At 50.2% G+C, this 21957-nt stretch overlaps 27 non-coding genes across 27 annotated transcripts; all 27 read right to left on the bottom strand.

The window, feature by feature from the left end:
- Positions 1–966: 966 nt before the first annotated feature.
- Trnaa-agc (transfer RNA alanine (anticodon AGC)) lies at positions 967–1039 on the bottom strand. The gene has a single exon. It is a non-coding gene; the product is annotated as a tRNA-Ala (tRNA).
- Positions 1040–1462: 423 nt separating this feature from the next.
- On the bottom strand, positions 1463–1535 carry Trnaa-ugc (transfer RNA alanine (anticodon UGC)). Its single transcript has one exon. It is a non-coding gene; the product is annotated as a tRNA-Ala (tRNA).
- A 1008-nt stretch (positions 1536–2543) lies between these two features.
- Positions 2544–2616, bottom strand: Trnaa-agc (transfer RNA alanine (anticodon AGC)). The gene has a single exon. It is a non-coding gene; the product is annotated as a tRNA-Ala (tRNA).
- A 423-nt stretch (positions 2617–3039) lies between these two features.
- Positions 3040–3112, bottom strand: Trnaa-ugc (transfer RNA alanine (anticodon UGC)). The gene has a single exon. It is a non-coding gene; the product is annotated as a tRNA-Ala (tRNA).
- Positions 3113–4120: 1008 nt separating this feature from the next.
- On the bottom strand, positions 4121–4193 carry Trnaa-agc (transfer RNA alanine (anticodon AGC)). Its single transcript has one exon. It is a non-coding gene; the product is annotated as a tRNA-Ala (tRNA).
- Positions 4194–4616: 423 nt separating this feature from the next.
- Trnaa-ugc (transfer RNA alanine (anticodon UGC)) lies at positions 4617–4689 on the bottom strand. Its single transcript has one exon. It is a non-coding gene; the product is annotated as a tRNA-Ala (tRNA).
- Positions 4690–5697: 1008 nt separating this feature from the next.
- Positions 5698–5770, bottom strand: Trnaa-agc (transfer RNA alanine (anticodon AGC)). Its single transcript has one exon. It is a non-coding gene; the product is annotated as a tRNA-Ala (tRNA).
- A 423-nt stretch (positions 5771–6193) lies between these two features.
- On the bottom strand, positions 6194–6266 carry Trnaa-ugc (transfer RNA alanine (anticodon UGC)). Its single transcript has one exon. It is a non-coding gene; the product is annotated as a tRNA-Ala (tRNA).
- A 1008-nt stretch (positions 6267–7274) lies between these two features.
- Positions 7275–7347, bottom strand: Trnaa-agc (transfer RNA alanine (anticodon AGC)). Its single transcript has one exon. It is a non-coding gene; the product is annotated as a tRNA-Ala (tRNA).
- Positions 7348–7770: 423 nt separating this feature from the next.
- Trnaa-ugc (transfer RNA alanine (anticodon UGC)) lies at positions 7771–7843 on the bottom strand. The gene has a single exon. It is a non-coding gene; the product is annotated as a tRNA-Ala (tRNA).
- A 1008-nt stretch (positions 7844–8851) lies between these two features.
- Trnaa-agc (transfer RNA alanine (anticodon AGC)) lies at positions 8852–8924 on the bottom strand. Its single transcript has one exon. It is a non-coding gene; the product is annotated as a tRNA-Ala (tRNA).
- A 423-nt stretch (positions 8925–9347) lies between these two features.
- Positions 9348–9420, bottom strand: Trnaa-ugc (transfer RNA alanine (anticodon UGC)). The gene has a single exon. It is a non-coding gene; the product is annotated as a tRNA-Ala (tRNA).
- Positions 9421–10428: 1008 nt separating this feature from the next.
- Trnaa-agc (transfer RNA alanine (anticodon AGC)) lies at positions 10429–10501 on the bottom strand. Its single transcript has one exon. It is a non-coding gene; the product is annotated as a tRNA-Ala (tRNA).
- Positions 10502–10924: 423 nt separating this feature from the next.
- Trnaa-ugc (transfer RNA alanine (anticodon UGC)) lies at positions 10925–10997 on the bottom strand. The gene has a single exon. It is a non-coding gene; the product is annotated as a tRNA-Ala (tRNA).
- Positions 10998–12005: 1008 nt separating this feature from the next.
- Positions 12006–12078, bottom strand: Trnaa-agc (transfer RNA alanine (anticodon AGC)). The gene has a single exon. It is a non-coding gene; the product is annotated as a tRNA-Ala (tRNA).
- Positions 12079–12501: 423 nt separating this feature from the next.
- Trnaa-ugc (transfer RNA alanine (anticodon UGC)) lies at positions 12502–12574 on the bottom strand. The gene has a single exon. It is a non-coding gene; the product is annotated as a tRNA-Ala (tRNA).
- Positions 12575–13582: 1008 nt separating this feature from the next.
- On the bottom strand, positions 13583–13655 carry Trnaa-agc (transfer RNA alanine (anticodon AGC)). The gene has a single exon. It is a non-coding gene; the product is annotated as a tRNA-Ala (tRNA).
- Positions 13656–14078: 423 nt separating this feature from the next.
- Positions 14079–14151, bottom strand: Trnaa-ugc (transfer RNA alanine (anticodon UGC)). Its single transcript has one exon. It is a non-coding gene; the product is annotated as a tRNA-Ala (tRNA).
- Positions 14152–15159: 1008 nt separating this feature from the next.
- On the bottom strand, positions 15160–15232 carry Trnaa-agc (transfer RNA alanine (anticodon AGC)). Its single transcript has one exon. It is a non-coding gene; the product is annotated as a tRNA-Ala (tRNA).
- Positions 15233–15655: 423 nt separating this feature from the next.
- On the bottom strand, positions 15656–15728 carry Trnaa-ugc (transfer RNA alanine (anticodon UGC)). The gene has a single exon. It is a non-coding gene; the product is annotated as a tRNA-Ala (tRNA).
- Positions 15729–16736: 1008 nt separating this feature from the next.
- Positions 16737–16809, bottom strand: Trnaa-agc (transfer RNA alanine (anticodon AGC)). Its single transcript has one exon. It is a non-coding gene; the product is annotated as a tRNA-Ala (tRNA).
- A 423-nt stretch (positions 16810–17232) lies between these two features.
- Positions 17233–17305, bottom strand: Trnaa-ugc (transfer RNA alanine (anticodon UGC)). The gene has a single exon. It is a non-coding gene; the product is annotated as a tRNA-Ala (tRNA).
- Positions 17306–18313: 1008 nt separating this feature from the next.
- On the bottom strand, positions 18314–18386 carry Trnaa-agc (transfer RNA alanine (anticodon AGC)). Its single transcript has one exon. It is a non-coding gene; the product is annotated as a tRNA-Ala (tRNA).
- Positions 18387–18809: 423 nt separating this feature from the next.
- On the bottom strand, positions 18810–18882 carry Trnaa-ugc (transfer RNA alanine (anticodon UGC)). The gene has a single exon. It is a non-coding gene; the product is annotated as a tRNA-Ala (tRNA).
- A 1009-nt stretch (positions 18883–19891) lies between these two features.
- Trnaa-agc (transfer RNA alanine (anticodon AGC)) lies at positions 19892–19964 on the bottom strand. The gene has a single exon. It is a non-coding gene; the product is annotated as a tRNA-Ala (tRNA).
- A 422-nt stretch (positions 19965–20386) lies between these two features.
- Positions 20387–20459, bottom strand: Trnaa-ugc (transfer RNA alanine (anticodon UGC)). Its single transcript has one exon. It is a non-coding gene; the product is annotated as a tRNA-Ala (tRNA).
- Positions 20460–21467: 1008 nt separating this feature from the next.
- Trnaa-agc (transfer RNA alanine (anticodon AGC)) lies at positions 21468–21540 on the bottom strand. The gene has a single exon. It is a non-coding gene; the product is annotated as a tRNA-Ala (tRNA).
- Positions 21541–21957: the final 417 nt, after the last annotated feature.

Genomic DNA, 21957 nt, shown 5'->3' with positions numbered 1-21957 from the left:
GATGTGCGCGGACATGATGGTTGGTTGGTTCATAGGGGCGAAGGGACCAGTGTACAAAGGCGCGATCACGTTCATATGCACAAGAGTTCCAAGTAGTTTCGATGCTCTGGTATTACGACTACAAATTCCGTCTGTATTTAACGTCTTAAATTGAAAGGACAGTCACAAATTGCTCCGTTTTCACTCCATGTCGACAATCACACAGCGCCTGAGGTAACAAGCACATCTGAAGCCCCATTGTGCACTCGACTGTTGATGCCAACTCACTGCCTCGCACTTTACTACTGTGTACCACTCTTGTCGTCCAACTGCAAAAGACTGGGCCACAACAAGTTTCCGCGTCTCCATTGCACTGCGCAAACTACGAAACGCTCCCCAAACATTGCACTCACCTATGCAGACGACTTTTCCGACTTTACACGACGCTCACGCAACGCTCACGCTAGTGACAGCCTTATTTAGAGCTTGACGTCGCGCCCAAGCGAGTGAGCACATTTCGCCTACGGCTTAGGCCGCCCAACTAGTGTGGCTGCTCGGTCTCTGCAGGCAGCGAGGAGCTGCAAACTTCCCGTGTTCGCGCCTATGTCACCTCCGCTTGCTTGTCAGAGACAGAGTGTCGCAAAACATACAACTCACTCCATGAATTGATTGCTACGGCATCTGTCATCAGCAGTCACAACTAGCAACACCAGTAGCAGCCGACTGCACGTAAAGAATGGGAATGTGCAGTGGGATTTTTGTGAACTCGGCGCAAGGCAGATCTTTCCGACATAGGTTTGAGAATCTTAAGGGAAGACTTGTACTGGTTCTAAATTAAGTATAGGGCTGGGAGGAGGGTGCTTCCTGCGCGTAACAGCACGCTTGCCAATTGTGGCTGCTAATCGTTCGCTCGTATCTGCCTAGACACATTCGCTGGCTGTGAATTATTTGCATGGCAGTGTGCGCATGTTGGTGTGTTAAAAATTCTGGAGACGCTGGGTATCGATCCCAGTACCTCTCGCATGCTAAGCGAGCGCTCTACCATCTGAGCTACGCCCCCTGATGACGGATAGTGCTACATACAACCATATCAATATCACAGACCCTTGCACTCCCATTATTCCGCAGACAAACACTACTCTCAATGTGTCCGTGAGGGTGTCTTTCGGGTTTCCTGCATTCTGTATCGAATCGTAGTTGGCCAAAATTAAAGTGGCACGCACAACGTCGAAAATAGCGTTCGGCCACCGCTCTGAGTAAGACGAACGTGTTGTCCACACTCTAGACTTCATTGAGGTTAGGCCGTTATACCTAAGATAGATTTGCACTCGATGACACCTCGACAACAGCCGGTCCTCACATTCACGTCTTGCTCTCCTTACGTCAGTATACATCATATGAGTCTGTGAGGCTGGCTTTGCAACATCTTGCGTGTCTTTAGGCTCGCCGCGACCAACACTTACCATGCACTGTCCACAAAACATGGAGGCGCCGGGGCTTGAACCCGGGACCTTTCACATGCAAAGCGAACGCTCTACCAACTGAGCTACGCCCCCAAGCGCAACAAAGATGCGCTGTTTTCCATCCTTTGCTACTCTGATGTGCGCGGACATGATGGTTGGTTGGTTCATAGGGGCGAAGGGACCAGTGTACAAAGGCGCGATCACGTTCATATGCACAAGAGTTCCAAGTAGTTTCGATGCTCTGGTATTACGACTACAAATTCCGTCTGTATTTAACGTCTTAAATTGAAAGGACAGTCACAAATTGCTCCGTTTTCACTCCATGTCGACAATCACACAGCGCCTGAGGTAACAAGCACATCTGAAGCCCCATTGTGCACTCGACTGTTGATGCCAACTCACTGCCTCGCACTTTACTACTGTGTACCACTCTTGTCGTCCAACTGCAAAAGACTGGGCCACAACAAGTTTCCGCGTCTCCATTGCACTGCGCAAACTACGAAACGCTCCCCAAACATTGCACTCACCTATGCAGACGACTTTTCCGACTTTACACGACGCTCACGCAACGCTCACGCTAGTGACAGCCTTATTTAGAGCTTGACGTCGCGCCCAAGCGAGTGAGCACATTTCGCCTACGGCTTAGGCCGCCCAACTAGTGTGGCTGCTCGGTCTCTGCAGGCAGCGAGGAGCTGCAAACTTCCCGTGTTCGCGCCTATGTCACCTCCGCTTGCTTGTCAGAGACAGAGTGTCGCAAAACATACAACTCACTCCATGAATTGATTGCTACGGCATCTGTCATCAGCAGTCACAACTAGCAACACCAGTAGCAGCCGACTGCACGTAAAGAATGGGAATGTGCAGTGGGATTTTTGTGAACTCGGCGCAAGGCAGATCTTTCCGACATAGGTTTGAGAATCTTAAGGGAAGACTTGTACTGGTTCTAAATTAAGTATAGGGCTGGGAGGAGGGTGCTTCCTGCGCGTAACAGCACGCTTGCCAATTGTGGCTGCTAATCGTTCGCTCGTATCTGCCTAGACACATTCGCTGGCTGTGAATTATTTGCATGGCAGTGTGCGCATGTTGGTGTGTTAAAAATTCTGGAGACGCTGGGTATCGATCCCAGTACCTCTCGCATGCTAAGCGAGCGCTCTACCATCTGAGCTACGCCCCCTGATGACGGATAGTGCTACATACAACCATATCAATATCACAGACCCTTGCACTCCCATTATTCCGCAGACAAACACTACTCTCAATGTGTCCGTGAGGGTGTCTTTCGGGTTTCCTGCATTCTGTATCGAATCGTAGTTGGCCAAAATTAAAGTGGCACGCACAACGTCGAAAATAGCGTTCGGCCACCGCTCTGAGTAAGACGAACGTGTTGTCCACACTCTAGACTTCATTGAGGTTAGGCCGTTATACCTAAGATAGATTTGCACTCGATGACACCTCGACAACAGCCGGTCCTCACATTCACGTCTTGCTCTCCTTACGTCAGTATACATCATATGAGTCTGTGAGGCTGGCTTTGCAACATCTTGCGTGTCTTTAGGCTCGCCGCGACCAACACTTACCATGCACTGTCCACAAAACATGGAGGCGCCGGGGCTTGAACCCGGGACCTTTCACATGCAAAGCGAACGCTCTACCAACTGAGCTACGCCCCCAAGCGCAACAAAGATGCGCTGTTTTCCATCCTTTGCTACTCTGATGTGCGCGGACATGATGGTTGGTTGGTTCATAGGGGCGAAGGGACCAGTGTACAAAGGCGCGATCACGTTCATATGCACAAGAGTTCCAAGTAGTTTCGATGCTCTGGTATTACGACTACAAATTCCGTCTGTATTTAACGTCTTAAATTGAAAGGACAGTCACAAATTGCTCCGTTTTCACTCCATGTCGACAATCACACAGCGCCTGAGGTAACAAGCACATCTGAAGCCCCATTGTGCACTCGACTGTTGATGCCAACTCACTGCCTCGCACTTTACTACTGTGTACCACTCTTGTCGTCCAACTGCAAAAGACTGGGCCACAACAAGTTTCCGCGTCTCCATTGCACTGCGCAAACTACGAAACGCTCCCCAAACATTGCACTCACCTATGCAGACGACTTTTCCGACTTTACACGACGCTCACGCAACGCTCACGCTAGTGACAGCCTTATTTAGAGCTTGACGTCGCGCCCAAGCGAGTGAGCACATTTCGCCTACGGCTTAGGCCGCCCAACTAGTGTGGCTGCTCGGTCTCTGCAGGCAGCGAGGAGCTGCAAACTTCCCGTGTTCGCGCCTATGTCACCTCCGCTTGCTTGTCAGAGACAGAGTGTCGCAAAACATACAACTCACTCCATGAATTGATTGCTACGGCATCTGTCATCAGCAGTCACAACTAGCAACACCAGTAGCAGCCGACTGCACGTAAAGAATGGGAATGTGCAGTGGGATTTTTGTGAACTCGGCGCAAGGCAGATCTTTCCGACATAGGTTTGAGAATCTTAAGGGAAGACTTGTACTGGTTCTAAATTAAGTATAGGGCTGGGAGGAGGGTGCTTCCTGCGCGTAACAGCACGCTTGCCAATTGTGGCTGCTAATCGTTCGCTCGTATCTGCCTAGACACATTCGCTGGCTGTGAATTATTTGCATGGCAGTGTGCGCATGTTGGTGTGTTAAAAATTCTGGAGACGCTGGGTATCGATCCCAGTACCTCTCGCATGCTAAGCGAGCGCTCTACCATCTGAGCTACGCCCCCTGATGACGGATAGTGCTACATACAACCATATCAATATCACAGACCCTTGCACTCCCATTATTCCGCAGACAAACACTACTCTCAATGTGTCCGTGAGGGTGTCTTTCAGGTTTCCTGCATTCTGTATCGAATCGTAGTTGGCCAAAATTAAAGTGGCACGCACAACGTCGAAAATAGCGTTCGGCCACCGCTCTGAGTAAGACGAACGTGTTGTCCACACTCTAGACTTCATTGAGGTTAGGCCGTTATACCTAAGATAGATTTGCACTCGATGACACCTCGACAACAGCCGGTCCTCACATTCACGTCTTGCTCTCCTTACGTCAGTATACATCATATGAGTCTGTGAGGCTGGCTTTGCAACATCTTGCGTGTCTTTAGGCTCGCCGCGACCAACACTTACCATGCACTGTCCACAAAACATGGAGGCGCCGGGGCTTGAACCCGGGACCTTTCACATGCAAAGCGAACGCTCTACCAACTGAGCTACGCCCCCAAGCGCAACAAAGATGCGCTGTTTTCCATCCTTTGCTACTCTGATGTGCGCGGACATGATGGTTGGTTGGTTCATAGGGGCGAAGGGACCAGTGTACAAAGGCGCGATCACGTTCATATGCACAAGAGTTCCAAGTAGTTTCGATGCTCTGGTATTACGACTACAAATTCCGTCTGTATTTAACGTCTTAAATTGAAAGGACAGTCACAAATTGCTCCGTTTTCACTCCATGTCGACAATCACACAGCGCCTGAGGTAACAAGCACATCTGAAGCCCCATTGTGCACTCGACTGTTGATGCCAACTCACTGCCTCGCACTTTACTACTGTGTACCACTCTTGTCGTCCAACTGCAAAAGACTGGGCCACAACAAGTTTCCGCGTCTCCATTGCACTGCGCAAACTACGAAACGCTCCCCAAACATTGCACTCACCTATGCAGACGACTTTTCCGACTTTACACGACGCTCACGCAACGCTCACGCTAGTGACAGCCTTATTTAGAGCTTGACGTCGCGCCCAAGCGAGTGAGCACATTTCGCCTACGGCTTAGGCCGCCCAACTAGTGTGGCTGCTCGGTCTCTGCAGGCAGCGAGGAGCTGCAAACTTCCCGTGTTCGCGCCTATGTCACCTCCGCTTGCTTGTCAGAGACAGAGTGTCGCAAAACATACAACTCACTCCATGAATTGATTGCTACGGCATCTGTCATCAGCAGTCACAACTAGCAACACCAGTAGCAGCCGACTGCACGTAAAGAATGGGAATGTGCAGTGGGATTTTTGTGAACTCGGCGCAAGGCAGATCTTTCCGACATAGGTTTGAGAATCTTAAGGGAAGACTTGTACTGGTTCTAAATTAAGTATAGGGCTGGGAGGAGGGTGCTTCCTGCGCGTAACAGCACGCTTGCCAATTGTGGCTGCTAATCGTTCGCTCGTATCTGCCTAGACACATTCGCTGGCTGTGAATTATTTGCATGGCAGTGTGCGCATGTTGGTGTGTTAAAAATTCTGGAGACGCTGGGTATCGATCCCAGTACCTCTCGCATGCTAAGCGAGCGCTCTACCATCTGAGCTACGCCCCCTGATGACGGATAGTGCTACATACAACCATATCAATATCACAGACCCTTGCACTCCCATTATTCCGCAGACAAACACTACTCTCAATGTGTCCGTGAGGGTGTCTTTCAGGTTTCCTGCATTCTGTATCGAATCGTAGTTGGCCAAAATTAAAGTGGCACGCACAACGTCGAAAATAGCGTTCGGCCACCGCTCTGAGTAAGACGAACGTGTTGTCCACACTCTAGACTTCATTGAGGTTAGGCCGTTATACCTAAGATAGATTTGCACTCGATGACACCTCGACAACAGCCGGTCCTCACATTCACGTCTTGCTCTCCTTACGTCAGTATACATCATATGAGTCTGTGAGGCTGGCTTTGCAACATCTTGCGTGTCTTTAGGCTCGCCGCGACCAACACTTACCATGCACTGTCCACAAAACATGGAGGCGCCGGGGCTTGAACCCGCGACCTTTCACATGCAAAGCGAACGCTCTACCAACTGAGCTACGCCCCCAAGCGCAACAAAGATGCGCTGTTTTCCATCCTTTGCTACTCTGATGTGCGCGGACATGATGGTTGGTTGGTTCATAGGGGCGAAGGGACCAGTGTACAAAGGCGCGATCACGTTCATATGCACAAGAGTTCCAAGTAGTTTCGATGCTCTGGTATTACGACTACAAATTCCGTCTGTATTTAACGTCTTAAATTGAAAGGACAGTCACAAATTGCTCCGTTTTCACTCCATGTCGACAATCACACAGCGCCTGAGGTAACAAGCACATCTGAAGCCCCATTGTGCACTCGACTGTTGATGCCAACTCACTGCCTCGCACTTTACTACTGTGTACCACTCTTGTCGTCCAACTGCAAAAGACTGGGCCACAACAAGTTTCCGCGTCTCCATTGCACTGCGCAAACTACGAAACGCTCCCCAAACATTGCACTCACCTATGCAGACGACTTTTCCGACTTTACACGACGCTCACGCAACGCTCACGCTAGTGACAGCCTTATTTAGAGCTTGACGTCGCGCCCAAGCGAGTGAGCACATTTCGCCTACGGCTTAGGCCGCCCAACTAGTGTGGCTGCTCGGTCTCTGCAGGCAGCGAGGAGCTGCAAACTTCCCGTGTTCGCGCCTATGTCACCTCCGCTTGCTTGTCAGAGACAGAGTGTCGCAAAACATACAACTCACTCCATGAATTGATTGCTACGGCATCTGTCATCAGCAGTCACAACTAGCAACACCAGTAGCAGCCGACTGCACGTAAAGAATGGGAATGTGCAGTGGGATTTTTGTGAACTCGGCGCAAGGCAGATCTTTCCGACATAGGTTTGAGAATCTTAAGGGAAGACTTGTACTGGTTCTAAATTAAGTATAGGGCTGGGAGGAGGGTGCTTCCTGCGCGTAACAGCACGCTTGCCAATTGTGGCTGCTAATCGTTCGCTCGTATCTGCCTAGACACATTCGCTGGCTGTGAATTATTTGCATGGCAGTGTGCGCATGTTGGTGTGTTAAAAATTCTGGAGACGCTGGGTATCGATCCCAGTACCTCTCGCATGCTAAGCGAGCGCTCTACCATCTGAGCTACGCCCCCTGATGACGGATAGTGCTACATACAACCATATCAATATCACAGACCCTTGCACTCCCATTATTCCGCAGACAAACACTACTCTCAATGTGTCCGTGAGGGTGTCTTTCAGGTTTCCTGCATTCTGTATCGAATCGTAGTTGGCCAAAATTAAAGTGGCACGCACAACGTCGAAAATAGCGTTCGGCCACCGCTCTGAGTAAGACGAACGTGTTGTCCACACTCTAGACTTCATTGAGGTTAGGCCGTTATACCTAAGATAGATTTGCACTCGATGACACCTCGACAACAGCCGGTCCTCACATTCACGTCTTGCTCTCCTTACGTCAGTATACATCATATGAGTCTGTGAGGCTGGCTTTGCAACATCTTGCGTGTCTTTAGGCTCGCCGCGACCAACACTTACCATGCACTGTCCACAAAACATGGAGGCGCCGGGGCTTGAACCCGGGACCTTTCACATGCAAAGCGAACGCTCTACCAACTGAGCTACGCCCCCAAGCGCAACAAAGATGCGCTGTTTTCCATCCTTTGCTACTCTGATGTGCGCGGACATGATGGTTGGTTGGTTCATAGGGGCGAAGGGACCAGTGTACAAAGGCGCGATCACGTTCATATGCACAAGAGTTCCAAGTAGTTTCGATGCTCTGGTATTACGACTACAAATTCCGTCTGTATTTAACGTCTTAAATTGAAAGGACAGTCACAAATTGCTCCGTTTTCACTCCATGTCGACAATCACACAGCGCCTGAGGTAACAAGCACATCTGAAGCCCCATTGTGCACTCGACTGTTGATGCCAACTCACTGCCTCGCACTTTACTACTGTGTACCACTCTTGTCGTCCAACTGCAAAAGACTGGGCCACAACAAGTTTCCGCGTCTCCATTGCACTGCGCAAACTACGAAACGCTCCCCAAACATTGCACTCACCTATGCAGACGACTTTTCCGACTTTACACGACGCTCACGCAACGCTCACGCTAGTGACAGCCTTATTTAGAGCTTGACGTCGCGCCCAAGCGAGTGAGCACATTTCGCCTACGGCTTAGGCCGCCCAACTAGTGTGGCTGCTCGGTCTCTGCAGGCAGCGAGGAGCTGCAAACTTCCCGTGTTCGCGCCTATGTCACCTCCGCTTGCTTGTCAGAGACAGAGTGTCGCAAAACATACAACTCACTCCATGAATTGATTGCTACGGCATCTGTCATCAGCAGTCACAACTAGCAACACCAGTAGCAGCCGACTGCACGTAAAGAATGGGAATGTGCAGTGGGATTTTTGTGAACTCGGCGCAAGGCAGATCTTTCCGACATAGGTTTGAGAATCTTAAGGGAAGACTTGTACTGGTTCTAAATTAAGTATAGGGCTGGGAGGAGGGTGCTTCCTGCGCGTAACAGCACGCTTGCCAATTGTGGCTGCTAATCGTTCGCTCGTATCTGCCTAGACACATTCGCTGGCTGTGAATTATTTGCATGGCAGTGTGCGCATGTTGGTGTGTTAAAAATTCTGGAGACGCTGGGTATCGATCCCAGTACCTCTCGCATGCTAAGCGAGCGCTCTACCATCTGAGCTACGCCCCCTGATGACGGATAGTGCTACATACAACCATATCAATATCACAGACCCTTGCACTCCCATTATTCCGCAGACAAACACTACTCTCAATGTGTCCGTGAGGGTGTCTTTCAGGTTTCCTGCATTCTGTATCGAATCGTAGTTGGCCAAAATTAAAGTGGCACGCACAACGTCGAAAATAGCGTTCGGCCACCGCTCTGAGTAAGACGAACGTGTTGTCCACACTCTAGACTTCATTGAGGTTAGGCCGTTATACCTAAGATAGATTTGCACTCGATGACACCTCGACAACAGCCGGTCCTCACATTCACGTCTTGCTCTCCTTACGTCAGTATACATCATATGAGTCTGTGAGGCTGGCTTTGCAACATCTTGCGTGTCTTTAGGCTCGCCGCGACCAACACTTACCATGCACTGTCCACAAAACATGGAGGCGCCGGGGCTTGAACCCGGGACCTTTCACATGCAAAGCGAACGCTCTACCAACTGAGCTACGCCCCCAAGCGCAACAAAGATGCGCTGTTTTCCATCCTTTGCTACTCTGATGTGCGCGGACATGATGGTTGGTTGGTTCATAGGGGCGAAGGGACCAGTGTACAAAGGCGCGATCACGTTCATATGCACAAGAGTTCCAAGTAGTTTCGATGCTCTGGTATTACGACTACAAATTCCGTCTGTATTTAACGTCTTAAATTGAAAGGACAGTCACAAATTGCTCCGTTTTCACTCCATGTCGACAATCACACAGCGCCTGAGGTAACAAGCACATCTGAAGCCCCATTGTGCACTCGACTGTTGATGCCAACTCACTGCCTCGCACTTTACTACTGTGTACCACTCTTGTCGTCCAACTGCAAAAGACTGGGCCACAACAAGTTTCCGCGTCTCCATTGCACTGCGCAAACTACGAAACGCTCCCCAAACATTGCACTCACCTATGCAGACGACTTTTCCGACTTTACACGACGCTCACGCAACGCTCACGCTAGTGACAGCCTTATTTAGAGCTTGACGTCGCGCCCAAGCGAGTGAGCACATTTCGCCTACGGCTTAGGCCGCCCAACTAGTGTGGCTGCTCGGTCTCTGCAGGCAGCGAGGAGCTGCAAACTTCCCGTGTTCGCGCCTATGTCACCTCCGCTTGCTTGTCAGAGACAGAGTGTCGCAAAACATACAACTCACTCCATGAATTGATTGCTACGGCATCTGTCATCAGCAGTCACAACTAGCAACACCAGTAGCAGCCGACTGCACGTAAAGAATGGGAATGTGCAGTGGGATTTTTGTGAACTCGGCGCAAGGCAGATCTTTCCGACATAGGTTTGAGAATCTTAAGGGAAGACTTGTACTGGTTCTAAATTAAGTATAGGGCTGGGAGGAGGGTGCTTCCTGCGCGTAACAGCACGCTTGCCAATTGTGGCTGCTAATCGTTCGCTCGTATCTGCCTAGACACATTCGCTGGCTGTGAATTATTTGCATGGCAGTGTGCGCATGTTGGTGTGTTAAAAATTCTGGAGACGCTGGGTATCGATCCCAGTACCTCTCGCATGCTAAGCGAGCGCTCTACCATCTGAGCTACGCCCCCTGATGACGGATAGTGCTACATACAACCATATCAATATCACAGACCCTTGCACTCCCATTATTCCGCAGACAAACACTACTCTCAATGTGTCCGTGAGGGTGTCTTTCAGGTTTCCTGCATTCTGTATCGAATCGTAGTTGGCCAAAATTAAAGTGGCACGCACAACGTCGAAAATAGCGTTCGGCCACCGCTCTGAGTAAGACGAACGTGTTGTCCACACTCTAGACTTCATTGAGGTTAGGCCGTTATACCTAAGATAGATTTGCACTCGATGACACCTCGACAACAGCCGGTCCTCACATTCACGTCTTGCTCTCCTTACGTCAGTATACATCATATGAGTCTGTGAGGCTGGCTTTGCAACATCTTGCGTGTCTTTAGGCTCGCCGCGACCAACACTTACCATGCACTGTCCACAAAACATGGAGGCGCCGGGGCTTGAACCCGGGACCTTTCACATGCAAAGCGAACGCTCTACCAACTGAGCTACGCCCCCAAGCGCAACAAAGATGCGCTGTTTTCCATCCTTTGCTACTCTGATGTGCGCGGACATGATGGTTGGTTGGTTCATAGGGGCGAAGGGACCAGTGTACAAAGGCGCGATCACGTTCATATGCACAAGAGTTCCAAGTAGTTTCGATGCTCTGGTATTACGACTACAAATTCCGTCTGTATTTAACGTCTTAAATTGAAAGGACAGTCACAAATTGCTCCGTTTTCACTCCATGTCGACAATCACACAGCGCCTGAGGTAACAAGCACATCTGAAGCCCCATTGTGCACTCGACTGTTGATGCCAACTCACTGCCTCGCACTTTACTACTGTGTACCACTCTTGTCGTCCAACTGCAAAAGACTGGGCCACAACAAGTTTCCGCGTCTCCATTGCACTGCGCAAACTACGAAACGCTCCCCAAACATTGCACTCACCTATGCAGACGACTTTTCCGACTTTACACGACGCTCACGCAACGCTCACGCTAGTGACAGCCTTATTTAGAGCTTGACGTCGCGCCCAAGCGAGTGAGCACATTTCGCCTACGGCTTAGGCCGCCCAACTAGTGTGGCTGCTCGGTCTCTGCAGGCAGCGAGGAGCTGCAAACTTCCCGTGTTCGCGCCTATGTCACCTCCGCTTGCTTGTCAGAGACAGAGTGTCGCAAAACATACAACTCACTCCATGAATTGATTGCTACGGCATCTGTCATCAGCAGTCACAACTAGCAACACCAGTAGCAGCCGACTGCACGTAAAGAATGGGAATGTGCAGTGGGATTTTTGTGAACTCGGCGCAAGGCAGATCTTTCCGACATAGGTTTGAGAATCTTAAGGGAAGACTTGTACTGGTTCTAAATTAAGTATAGGGCTGGGAGGAGGGTGCTTCCTGCGCGTAACAGCACGCTTGCCAATTGTGGCTGCTAATCGTTCGCTCGTATCTGCCTAGACACATTCGCTGGCTGTGAATTATTTGCATGGCAGTGTGCGCATGTTGGTGTGTTAAAAATTCTGGAGACGCTGGGTATCGATCCCAGTACCTCTCGCATGCTAAGCGAGCGCTCTACCATCTGAGCTACGCCCCCTGATGACGGATAGTGCTACATACAACCATATCAATATCACAGACCCTTGCACTCCCATTATTCCGCAGACAAACACTACTCTCAATGTGTCCGTGAGGGTGTCTTTCAGGTTTCCTGCATTCTGTATCGAATCGTAGTTGGCCAAAATTAAAGTGGCACGCACAACGTCGAAAATAGCGTTCGGCCACCGCTCTGAGTAAGACGAACGTGTTGTCCACACTCTAGACTTCATTGAGGTTAGGCCGTTATACCTAAGATAGATTTGCACTCGATGACACCTCGACAACAGCCGGTCCTCACATTCACGTCTTGCTCTCCTTACGTCAGTATACATCATATGAGTCTGTGAGGCTGGCTTTGCAACATCTTGCGTGTCTTTAGGCTCGCCGCGACCAACACTTACCATGCACTGTCCACAAAACATGGAGGCGCCGGGGCTTGAACCCGGGACCTTTCACATGCAAAGCGAACGCTCTACCAACTGAGCTACGCCCCCAAGCGCAACAAAGATGCGCTGTTTTCCATCCTTTGCTACTCTGATGTGCGCGGACATGATGGTTGGTTGGTTCATAGGGGCGAAGGGACCAGTGTACAAAGGCGCGATCACGTTCATATGCACAAGAGTTCCAAGTAGTTTCGATGCTCTGGTATTACGACTACAAATTCCGTCTGTATTTAACGTCTTAAATTGAAAGGACAGTCACAAATTGCTCCGTTTTGACTCCATGTCGACAATCACACAGCGCCTGAGGTAACAAGCACATCTGAAGCCCCATTGTGCACTCGACTGTTGATGCCAACTCACTGCCTCGCACTTTACTACTGTGTACCACTCTTGTCGTCCAACTGCAAAAGACTGGGCCACAACAAGTTTCCGCGTCTCCATTGCACTGCGCAAACTACGAAACGCTCCCCAAACATTGCACTCACCTATGCAGACGACTTTTCCGACTTTACACGACGCTCACGCAACGCTCACGCTAGTGACAGCCTTATTTAGAGCTTGACGTCGCGCCCAAGCGAGTGAGCACATTTCGCCTACGGCTTAGGCCGCCCAACTAGTGTGGCTGCTCGGTCTCTGCAGGCAGCGAGGAGCTGCAAACTTCCCGTGTTCGCGCCTATGTCACCTCCGCTTGCTTGTCAGAGACAGAGTGTCGCAAAACATACAACTCACTCCATGAATTGATTGCTACGGCATCTGTCATCAGCAGTCACAACTAGCAACACCAGTAGCAGCCGACTGCACGTAAAGAATGGGAATGTGCAGTGGGATTTTTGTGAACTCGGCGCAAGGCAGATCTTTCCGACATAGGTTTGAGAATCTTAAGGGAAGACTTGTACTGGTTCTAAATTAAGTATAGGGCTGGGAGGAGGGTGCTTCCTGCGCGTAACAGCACGCTTGCCAATTGTGGCTGCTAATCGTTCGCTCGTATCTGCCTAGACACATTCGCTGGCTGTGAATTATTTGCATGGCAGTGTGCGCATGTTGGTGTGTTAAAAATTCTGGAGACGCTGGGTATCGATCCCAGTACCTCTCGCATGCTAAGCGAGCGCTCTACCATCTGAGCTACGCCCCCTGATGACGGATAGTGCTACATACAACCATATCAATATCACAGACCCTTGCACTCCCATTATTCCGCAGACAAACACTACTCTCAATGTGTCCGTGAGGGTGTCTTTCAGGTTTCCTGCATTCTGTATCGAATCGTAGTTGGCCAAAATTAAAGTGGCACGCACAACGTCGAAAATAGCGTTCGGCCACCGCTCTGAGTAAGACGAACGTGTTGTCCACACTCTAGACTTCATTGAGGTTAGGCCGTTATACCTAAGATAGATTTGCACTCGATGACACCTCGACAACAGCCGGTCCTCACATTCACGTCTTGCTCTCCTTACGTCAGTATACATCATATGAGTCTGTGAGGCTGGCTTTGCAACATCTTGCGTGTCTTTAGGCTCGCCGCGACCAACACTTACCATGCACTGTCCACAAAACATGGAGGCGCCGGGGCTTGAACCCGGGACCTTTCACATGCAAAGCGAACGCTCTACCAACTGAGCTACGCCCCCAAGCGCAACAAAGATGCGCTGTTTTCCATCCTTTGCTACTCTGATGTGCGCGGACATGATGGTTGGTTGGTTCATAGGGGCGAAGGGACCAGTGTACAAAGGCGCGATCACGTTCATATGCACAAGAGTTCCAAGTAGTTTCGATGCTCTGGTATTACGACTACAAATTCCGTCTGTATTTAACGTCTTAAATTGAAAGGACAGTCACAAATTGCTCCGTTTTCACTCCATGTCGACAATCACACAGCGCCTGAGGTAACAAGCACATCTGAAGCCCCATTGTGCACTCGACTGTTGATGCCAACTCACTGCCTCGCACTTTACTACTGTGTACCACTCTTGTCGTCCAACTGCAAAAGACTGGGCCACAACAAGTTTCCGCGTCTCCATTGCACTGCGCAAACTACGAAACGCTCCCCAAACATTGCACTCACCTATGCAGACGACTTTTCCGACTTTACACGACGCTCACGCAACGCTCACGCTAGTGACAGCCTTATTTAGAGCTTGACGTCGCGCCCAAGCGAGTGAGCACATTTCGCCTACGGCTTAGGCCGCCCAACTAGTGTGGCTGCTCGGTCTCTGCAGGCAGCGAGGAGCTGCAAACTTCCCGTGTTCGCGCCTATGTCACCTCCGCTTGCTTGTCAGAGACAGAGTGTCGCAAAACATACAACTCACTCCATGAATTGATTGCTACGGCATCTGTCATCAGCAGTCACAACTAGCAACACCAGTAGCAGCCGACTGCACGTAAAGAATGGGAATGTGCAGTGGGATTTTTGTGAACTCGGCGCAAGGCAGATCTTTCCGACATAGGTTTGAGAATCTTAAGGGAAGACTTGTACTGGTTCTAAATTAAGTATAGGGCTGGGAGGAGGGTGCTTCCTGCGCGTAACAGCACGCTTGCCAATTGTGGCTGCTAATCGTTCGCTCGTATCTGCCTAGACACATTCGCTGGCTGTGAATTATTTGCATGGCAGTGTGCGCATGTTGGTGTGTTAAAAATTCTGGAGACGCTGGGTATCGATCCCAGTACCTCTCGCATGCTAAGCGAGCGCTCTACCATCTGAGCTACGCCCCCTGATGACGGATAGTGCTACATACAACCATATCAATATCACAGACCCTTGCACTCCCATTATTCCGCAGACAAACACTACTCTCAATGTGTCCGTGAGGGTGTCTTTCAGGTTTCCTGCATTCTGTATCGAATCGTAGTTGGCCAAAATTAAAGTGGCACGCACAACGTCGAAAATAGCGTTCGGCCACCGCTCTGAGTAAGACGAACGTGTTGTCCACACTCTAGACTTCATTGAGGTTAGGCCGTTATACCTAAGATAGATTTGCACTCGATGACACCTCGACAACAGCCGGTCCTCACATTCACGTCTTGCTCTCCTTACGTCAGTATACATCATATGAGTCTGTGAGGCTGGCTTTGCAACATCTTGCGTGTCTTTAGGCTCGCCGCGACCAACACTTACCATGCACTGTCCACAAAACATGGAGGCGCCGGGGCTTGAACCCGGGACCTTTCACATGCAAAGCGAACGCTCTACCAACTGAGCTACGCCCCCAAGCGCAACAAAGATGCGCTGTTTTCCATCCTTTGCTACTCTGATGTGCGCGGACATGATGGTTGGTTGGTTCATAGGGGCGAAGGGACCAGTGTACAAAGGCGCGATCACGTTCATATGCACAAGAGTTCCAAGTAGTTTCGATGCTCTGGTATTACGACTACAAATTCCGTCTGTATTTAACGTCTTAAATTGAAAGGACAGTCACAAATTGCTCCGTTTTCACTCCATGTCGACAATCACACAGCGCCTGAGGTAACAAGCACATCTGAAGCCCCATTGTGCACTCGACTGTTGATGCCAACTCACTGCCTCGCACTTTACTACTGTGTACCACTCTTGTCGTCCAACTGCAAAAGACTGGGCCACAACAAGTTTCCGCGTCTCCATTGCACTGCGCAAACTACGAAACGCTCCCCAAACATTGCACTCACCTATGCAGACGACTTTTCCGACTTTACACGACGCTCACGCAACGCTCACGCTAGTGACAGCCTTATTTAGAGCTTGACGTCGCGCCCAAGCGAGTGAGCACATTTCGCCTACGGCTTAGGCCGCCCAACTAGTGTGGCTGCTCGGTCTCTGCAGGCAGCGAGGAGCTGCAAACTTCCCGTGTTCGCGCCTATGTCACCTCCGCTTGCTTGTCAGAGACAGAGTGTCGCAAAACATACAACTCACTCCATGAATTGATTGCTACGGCATCTGTCATCAGCAGTCACAACTAGCAACACCAGTAGCAGCCGACTGCACGTAAAGAATGGGAATGTGCAGTGGGATTTTTGTGAACTCGGCGCAAGGCAGATCTTTCCGACATAGGTTTGAGAATCTTAAGGGAAGACTTGTACTGGTTCTAAATTAAGTATAGGGCTGGGAGGAGGGTGCTTCCTGCGCGTAACAGCACGCTTGCCAATTGTGGCTGCTAATCGTTCGCTCGTATCTGCCTAGACACATTCGCTGGCTGTGAATTATTTGCATGGCAGTGTGCGCATGTTGGTGTGTTAAAAATTCTGGAGACGCTGGGTATCGATCCCAGTACCTCTCGCATGCTAAGCGAGCGCTCTACCATCTGAGCTACGCCCCCTGATGACGGATAGTGCTACATACAACCATATCAATATCACAGACCCTTGCACTCCCATTATTCCGCAGACAAACACTACTCTCAATGTGTCCGTGAGGGTGTCTTTCAGGTTTCCTGCATTCTGTATCGAATCGTAGTTGGCCAAAATTAAAGTGGCACGCACAACGTCGAAAATAGCGTTCGGCCACCGCTCTGAGTAAGACGAACGTGTTGTCCACACTCTAGACTTCATTGAGGTTAGGCCGTTATACCTAAGATAGATTTGCACTCGATGACACCTCGACAACAGCCGGTCCTCACATTCACGTCTTGCTCTCCTTACGTCAGTATACATCATATGAGTCTGTGAGGCTGGCTTTGCAACATCTTGCGTGTCTTTAGGCTCGCCGCGACCAACACTTACCATGCACTGTCCACAAAACATGGAGGCGCCGGGGCTTGAACCCGGGACCTTTCACATGCAAAGCGAACGCTCTACCAACTGAGCTACGCCCCCAAGCGCAACAAAGATGCGCTGTTTTCCATCCTTTGCTACTCTGATGTGCGCGGACATGATGGTTGGTTGGTTCATAGGGGCGAAGGGACCAGTGTACAAAGGCGCGATCACGTTCATATGCACAAGAGTTCCAAGTAGTTTCGATGCTCTGGTATTACGACTACAAATTCCGTCTGTATTTAACGTCTTAAATTGAAAGGACAGTCACAAATTGCTCCGTTTTGACTCCATGTCGACAATCACACAGCGCCTGAGGTAACAAGCACATCTGAAGCCCCATTGTGCACTCGACTGTTGATGCCAACTCACTGCCTCGCACTTTACTACTGTGTACCACTCTTGTCGTCCAACTGCAAAAGACTGGGCCACAACAAGTTTCCGCGTCTCCATTGCACTGCGCAAACTACGAAACGCTCCCCAAACATTGCACTCACCTATGCAGACGACTTTTCCGACTTTACACGACGCTCACGCAACGCTCACGCTAGTGACAGCCTTATTTAGAGCTTGACGTCGCGCCCAAGCGAGTGAGCACATTTCGCCTACGGCTTAGGCCGCCCAACTAGTGTGGCTGCTCGGTCTCTGCAGGCAGCGAGGAGCTGCAAACTTCCCGTGTTCGCGCCTATGTCACCTCCGCTTGCTTGTCAGAGACAGAGTGTCGCAAAACATACAACTCACTCCATGAATTGATTGCTACGGCATCTGTCATCAGCAGTCACAACTAGCAACACCAGTAGCAGCCGACTGCACGTAAAGAATGGGAATGTGCAGTGGGATTTTTGTGAACTCGGCGCAAGGCAGATCTTTCCGACATAGGTTTGAGAATCTTAAGGGAAGACTTGTACTGGTTCTAAATTAAGTATAGGGCTGGGAGGAGGGTGCTTCCTGCGCGTAACAGCACGCTTGCCAATTGTGGCTGCTAATCGTTCGCTCGTATCTGCCTAGACACATTCGCTGGCTGTGAATTATTTGCATGGCAGTGTGCGCATGTTGGTGTGTTAAAAATTCTGGAGACGCTGGGTATCGATCCCAGTACCTCTCGCATGCTAAGCGAGCGCTCTACCATCTGAGCTACGCCCCCTGATGACGGATAGTGCTACATACAACCATATCAATATCACAGACCCTTGCACTCCCATTATTCCGCAGACAAACACTACTCTCAATGTGTCCGTGAGGGTGTCTTTCAGGTTTCCTGCATTCTGTATCGAATCGTAGTTGGCCAAAATTAAAGTGGCACGCACAACGTCGAAAATAGCGTTCGGCCACCGCTCTGAGTAAGACGAACGTGTTGTCCACACTCTAGACTTCATTGAGGTTAGGCCGTTATACCTAAGATAGATTTGCACTCGATGACACCTCGACAACAGCCGGTCCTCACATTCACGTCTTGCTCTCCTTACGTCAGTATACATCATATGAGTCTGTGAGGCTGGCTTTGCAACATCTTGCGTGTCTTTAGGCTCGCCGCGACCAACACTTACCATGCACTGTCCACAAAACATGGAGGCGCCGGGGCTTGAACCCGGGACCTTTCACATGCAAAGCGAACGCTCTACCAACTGAGCTACGCCCCCAAGCGCAACAAAGATGCGCTGTTTTCCATCCTTTGCTACTCTGATGTGCGCGGACATGATGGTTGGTTGGTTCATAGGGGCGAAGGGACCAGTGTACAAAGGCGCGATCACGTTCATATGCACAAGAGTTCCAAGTAGTTTCGATGCTCTGGTATTACGACTACAAATTCCGTCTGTATTTAACGTCTTAAATTGAAAGGACAGTCACAAATTGCTCCGTTTTCACTCCATGTCGACAATCACACAGCGCCTGAGGTAACAAGCACATCTGAAGCCCCATTGTGCACTCGACTGTTGATGCCAACTCACTGCCTCGCACTTTACTACTGTGTACCACTCTTGTCGTCCAACTGCAAAAGACTGGGCCACAACAAGTTTCCGCGTCTCCATTGCACTGCGCAAACTACGAAACGCTCCCCAAACATTGCACTCACCTATGCAGACGACTTTTCCGACTTTACACGACGCTCACGCAACGCTCACGCTAGTGACAGCCTTATTTAGAGCTTGACGTCGCGCCCAAGCGGAGTGAGCACATTTCGCCTACGGCTTAGGCCGCCCAACTAGTGTGGCTGCTCGGTCTCTGCAGGCAGCGAGGAGCTGCAAACTTCCCGTGTTCGCGCCTATGTCACCTCCGCTTGCTTGTCAGAGACAGAGTGTCGCAAAACATACAACTCACTCCATGAATTGATTGCTACGGCATCTGTCATCAGCAGTCACAACTAGCAACACCAGTAGCAGCCGACTGCACGTAAAGAATGGGAATGTGCAGTGGGATTTTTGTGAACTCGGCGCAAGGCAGATCTTTCCGACATAGGTTTGAGAATCTTAAGGGAAGACTTGTACTGGTTCTAAATTAAGTATAGGGCTGGGAGGAGGGTGCTTCCTGCGCGTAACAGCACGCTTGCCAATTGTGGCTGCTAATCGTTCGCTCGTATCTGCCTAGACACATTCGCTGGCTGTGAATTATTTGCATGGCAGTGTGCGCATGTTGGTGTGTTAAAAATTCTGGAGACGCTGGGTATCGATCCCAGTACCTCTCGCATGCTAAGCGAGCGCTCTACCATCTGAGCTACGCCCCCTGATGACGGATAGTGCTACATACAACCATATCAATATCACAGACCCTTGCACTCCCATTATTCCGCAGACAAACACTACTCTCAATGTGTCCGTGAGGGTGTCTTTCAGGTTTCCTGCATTCTGTATCGAATCGTAGTTGGCCAAAATTAAAGTGGCACGCACAACGTCGAAAATAGCGTTCGGCCACCGCTCTGAGTAAGACGAACGTGTTGTCCACACTCTAGACTTCATTGAGGTTAGGCCGTTATACCTAAGATAGATTTGCACTCGATGACACCTCGACAACAGCCGGTCCTCACATTCACGTCTTGCTCTCCTTACGTCAGTATACATCATATGAGTCTGTGAGGCTGCTTTGCAACATCTTGCGTGTCTTTAGGCTCGCCGCGACCAACACTTACCATGCACTGTCCACAAAACATGGAGGCGCCGGGGCTTGAACCCGGGACCTTTCACATGCAAAGCGAACGCTCTACCAACTGAGCTACGCCCCCAAGCGCAACAAAGATGCGCTGTTTTCCATCCTTTGCTACTCTGATGTGCGCGGACATGATGGTTGGTTGGTTCATAGGGGCGAAGGGACCAGTGTACAAAGGCGCGATCACGTTCATATGCACAAGAGTTCCAAGTAGTTTCGATGCTCTGGTATTACGACTACAAATTCCGTCTGTATTTAACGTCTTAAATTGAAAGGACAGTCACAAATTGCTCCGTTTTGACTCCATGTCGACAATCACACAGCGCCTGAGGTAACAAGCACATCTGAAGCCCCATTGTGCACTCGACTGTTGATGCCAACTCACTGCCTCGCACTTTACTACTGTGTACCACTCTTGTCGTCCAACTGCAAAAGACTGGGCCACAACAAGTTTCCGCGTCTCCATTGCACTGCGCAAACTACGAAACGCTCCCCAAACATTGCACTCACCTATGCAGACGACTTTTCCGACTTTACACGACGCTCACGCAACGCTCACGCTAGTGACAGCCTTATTTAGAGCTTGACGTCGCGCCCAAGCGAGTGAGCACATTTCGCCTACGGCTTAGGCCGCCCAACTAGTGTGGCTGCTCGGTCTCTGCAGGCAGCGAGGAGCTGCAAACTTCCCGTGTTCGCGCCTATGTCACCTCCGCTTGCTTGTCAGAGACAGAGTGTCGCAAAACATACAACTCACTCCATGAATTGATTGCTACGGCATCTGTCATCAGCAGTCACAACTAGCAACACCAGTAGCAGCCGACTGCACGTAAAGAATGGGAATGTGCAGTGGGATTTTTGTGAACTCGGCGCAAGGCAGATCTTTCCGACATAGGTTTGAGAATCTTAAGGGAAGACTTGTACTGGTTCTAAATTAAGTATAGGGCTGGGAGGAGGGTGCTTCCTGCGCGTAACAGCACGCTTGCCAATTGTGGCTGCTAATCGTTCGCTCGTATCTGCCTAGACACATTCGCTGGCTGTGAATTATTTGCATGGCAGTGTGCGCATGTTGGTGTGTTAAAAATTCTGGAGACGCTGGGTATCGATCCCAGTACCTCTCGCATGCTAAGCGAGCGCTCTACCATCTGAGCTACGCCCCTGATGACGGATAGTGCTACATACAACCATATCAATATCACAGACCCTTGCACTCCCATTATTCCGCAGACAAACACTACTCTCAATGTGTCCGTGAGGGTGTCTTTCAGGTTTCCTGCATTCTGTATCGAATCGTAGTTGGCCAAAATTAAAGTGGCACGCACAACGTCGAAAATAGCGTTCGGCCACCGCTCTGAGTAAGACGAACGTGTTGTCCACACTCTAGACTTCATTGAGGTTAGGCCGTTATACCTAAGATAGATTTGCACTCGATGACACCTCGACAACAGCCGGTCCTCACATTCACGTCTTGCTCTCCTTACGTCAGTATACATCATATGAGTCTGTGAGGCTGGCTTTGCAACATCTTGCGTGTCTTTAGGCTCGCCGCGACCAACACTTACCATGCACTGTCCACA

This window comes from Schistocerca cancellata, unplaced genomic scaffold (assembly GCF_023864275.1).
Source record: "Schistocerca cancellata isolate TAMUIC-IGC-003103 unplaced genomic scaffold, iqSchCanc2.1 HiC_scaffold_501, whole genome shotgun sequence".
Lineage (NCBI taxonomy): Eukaryota > Metazoa > Arthropoda > Insecta > Orthoptera > Acrididae > Schistocerca > Schistocerca cancellata.
Note: the sequence above shows the minus strand (reverse complement) of the source record. Positions and strands in the feature narration are given on the sequence as shown.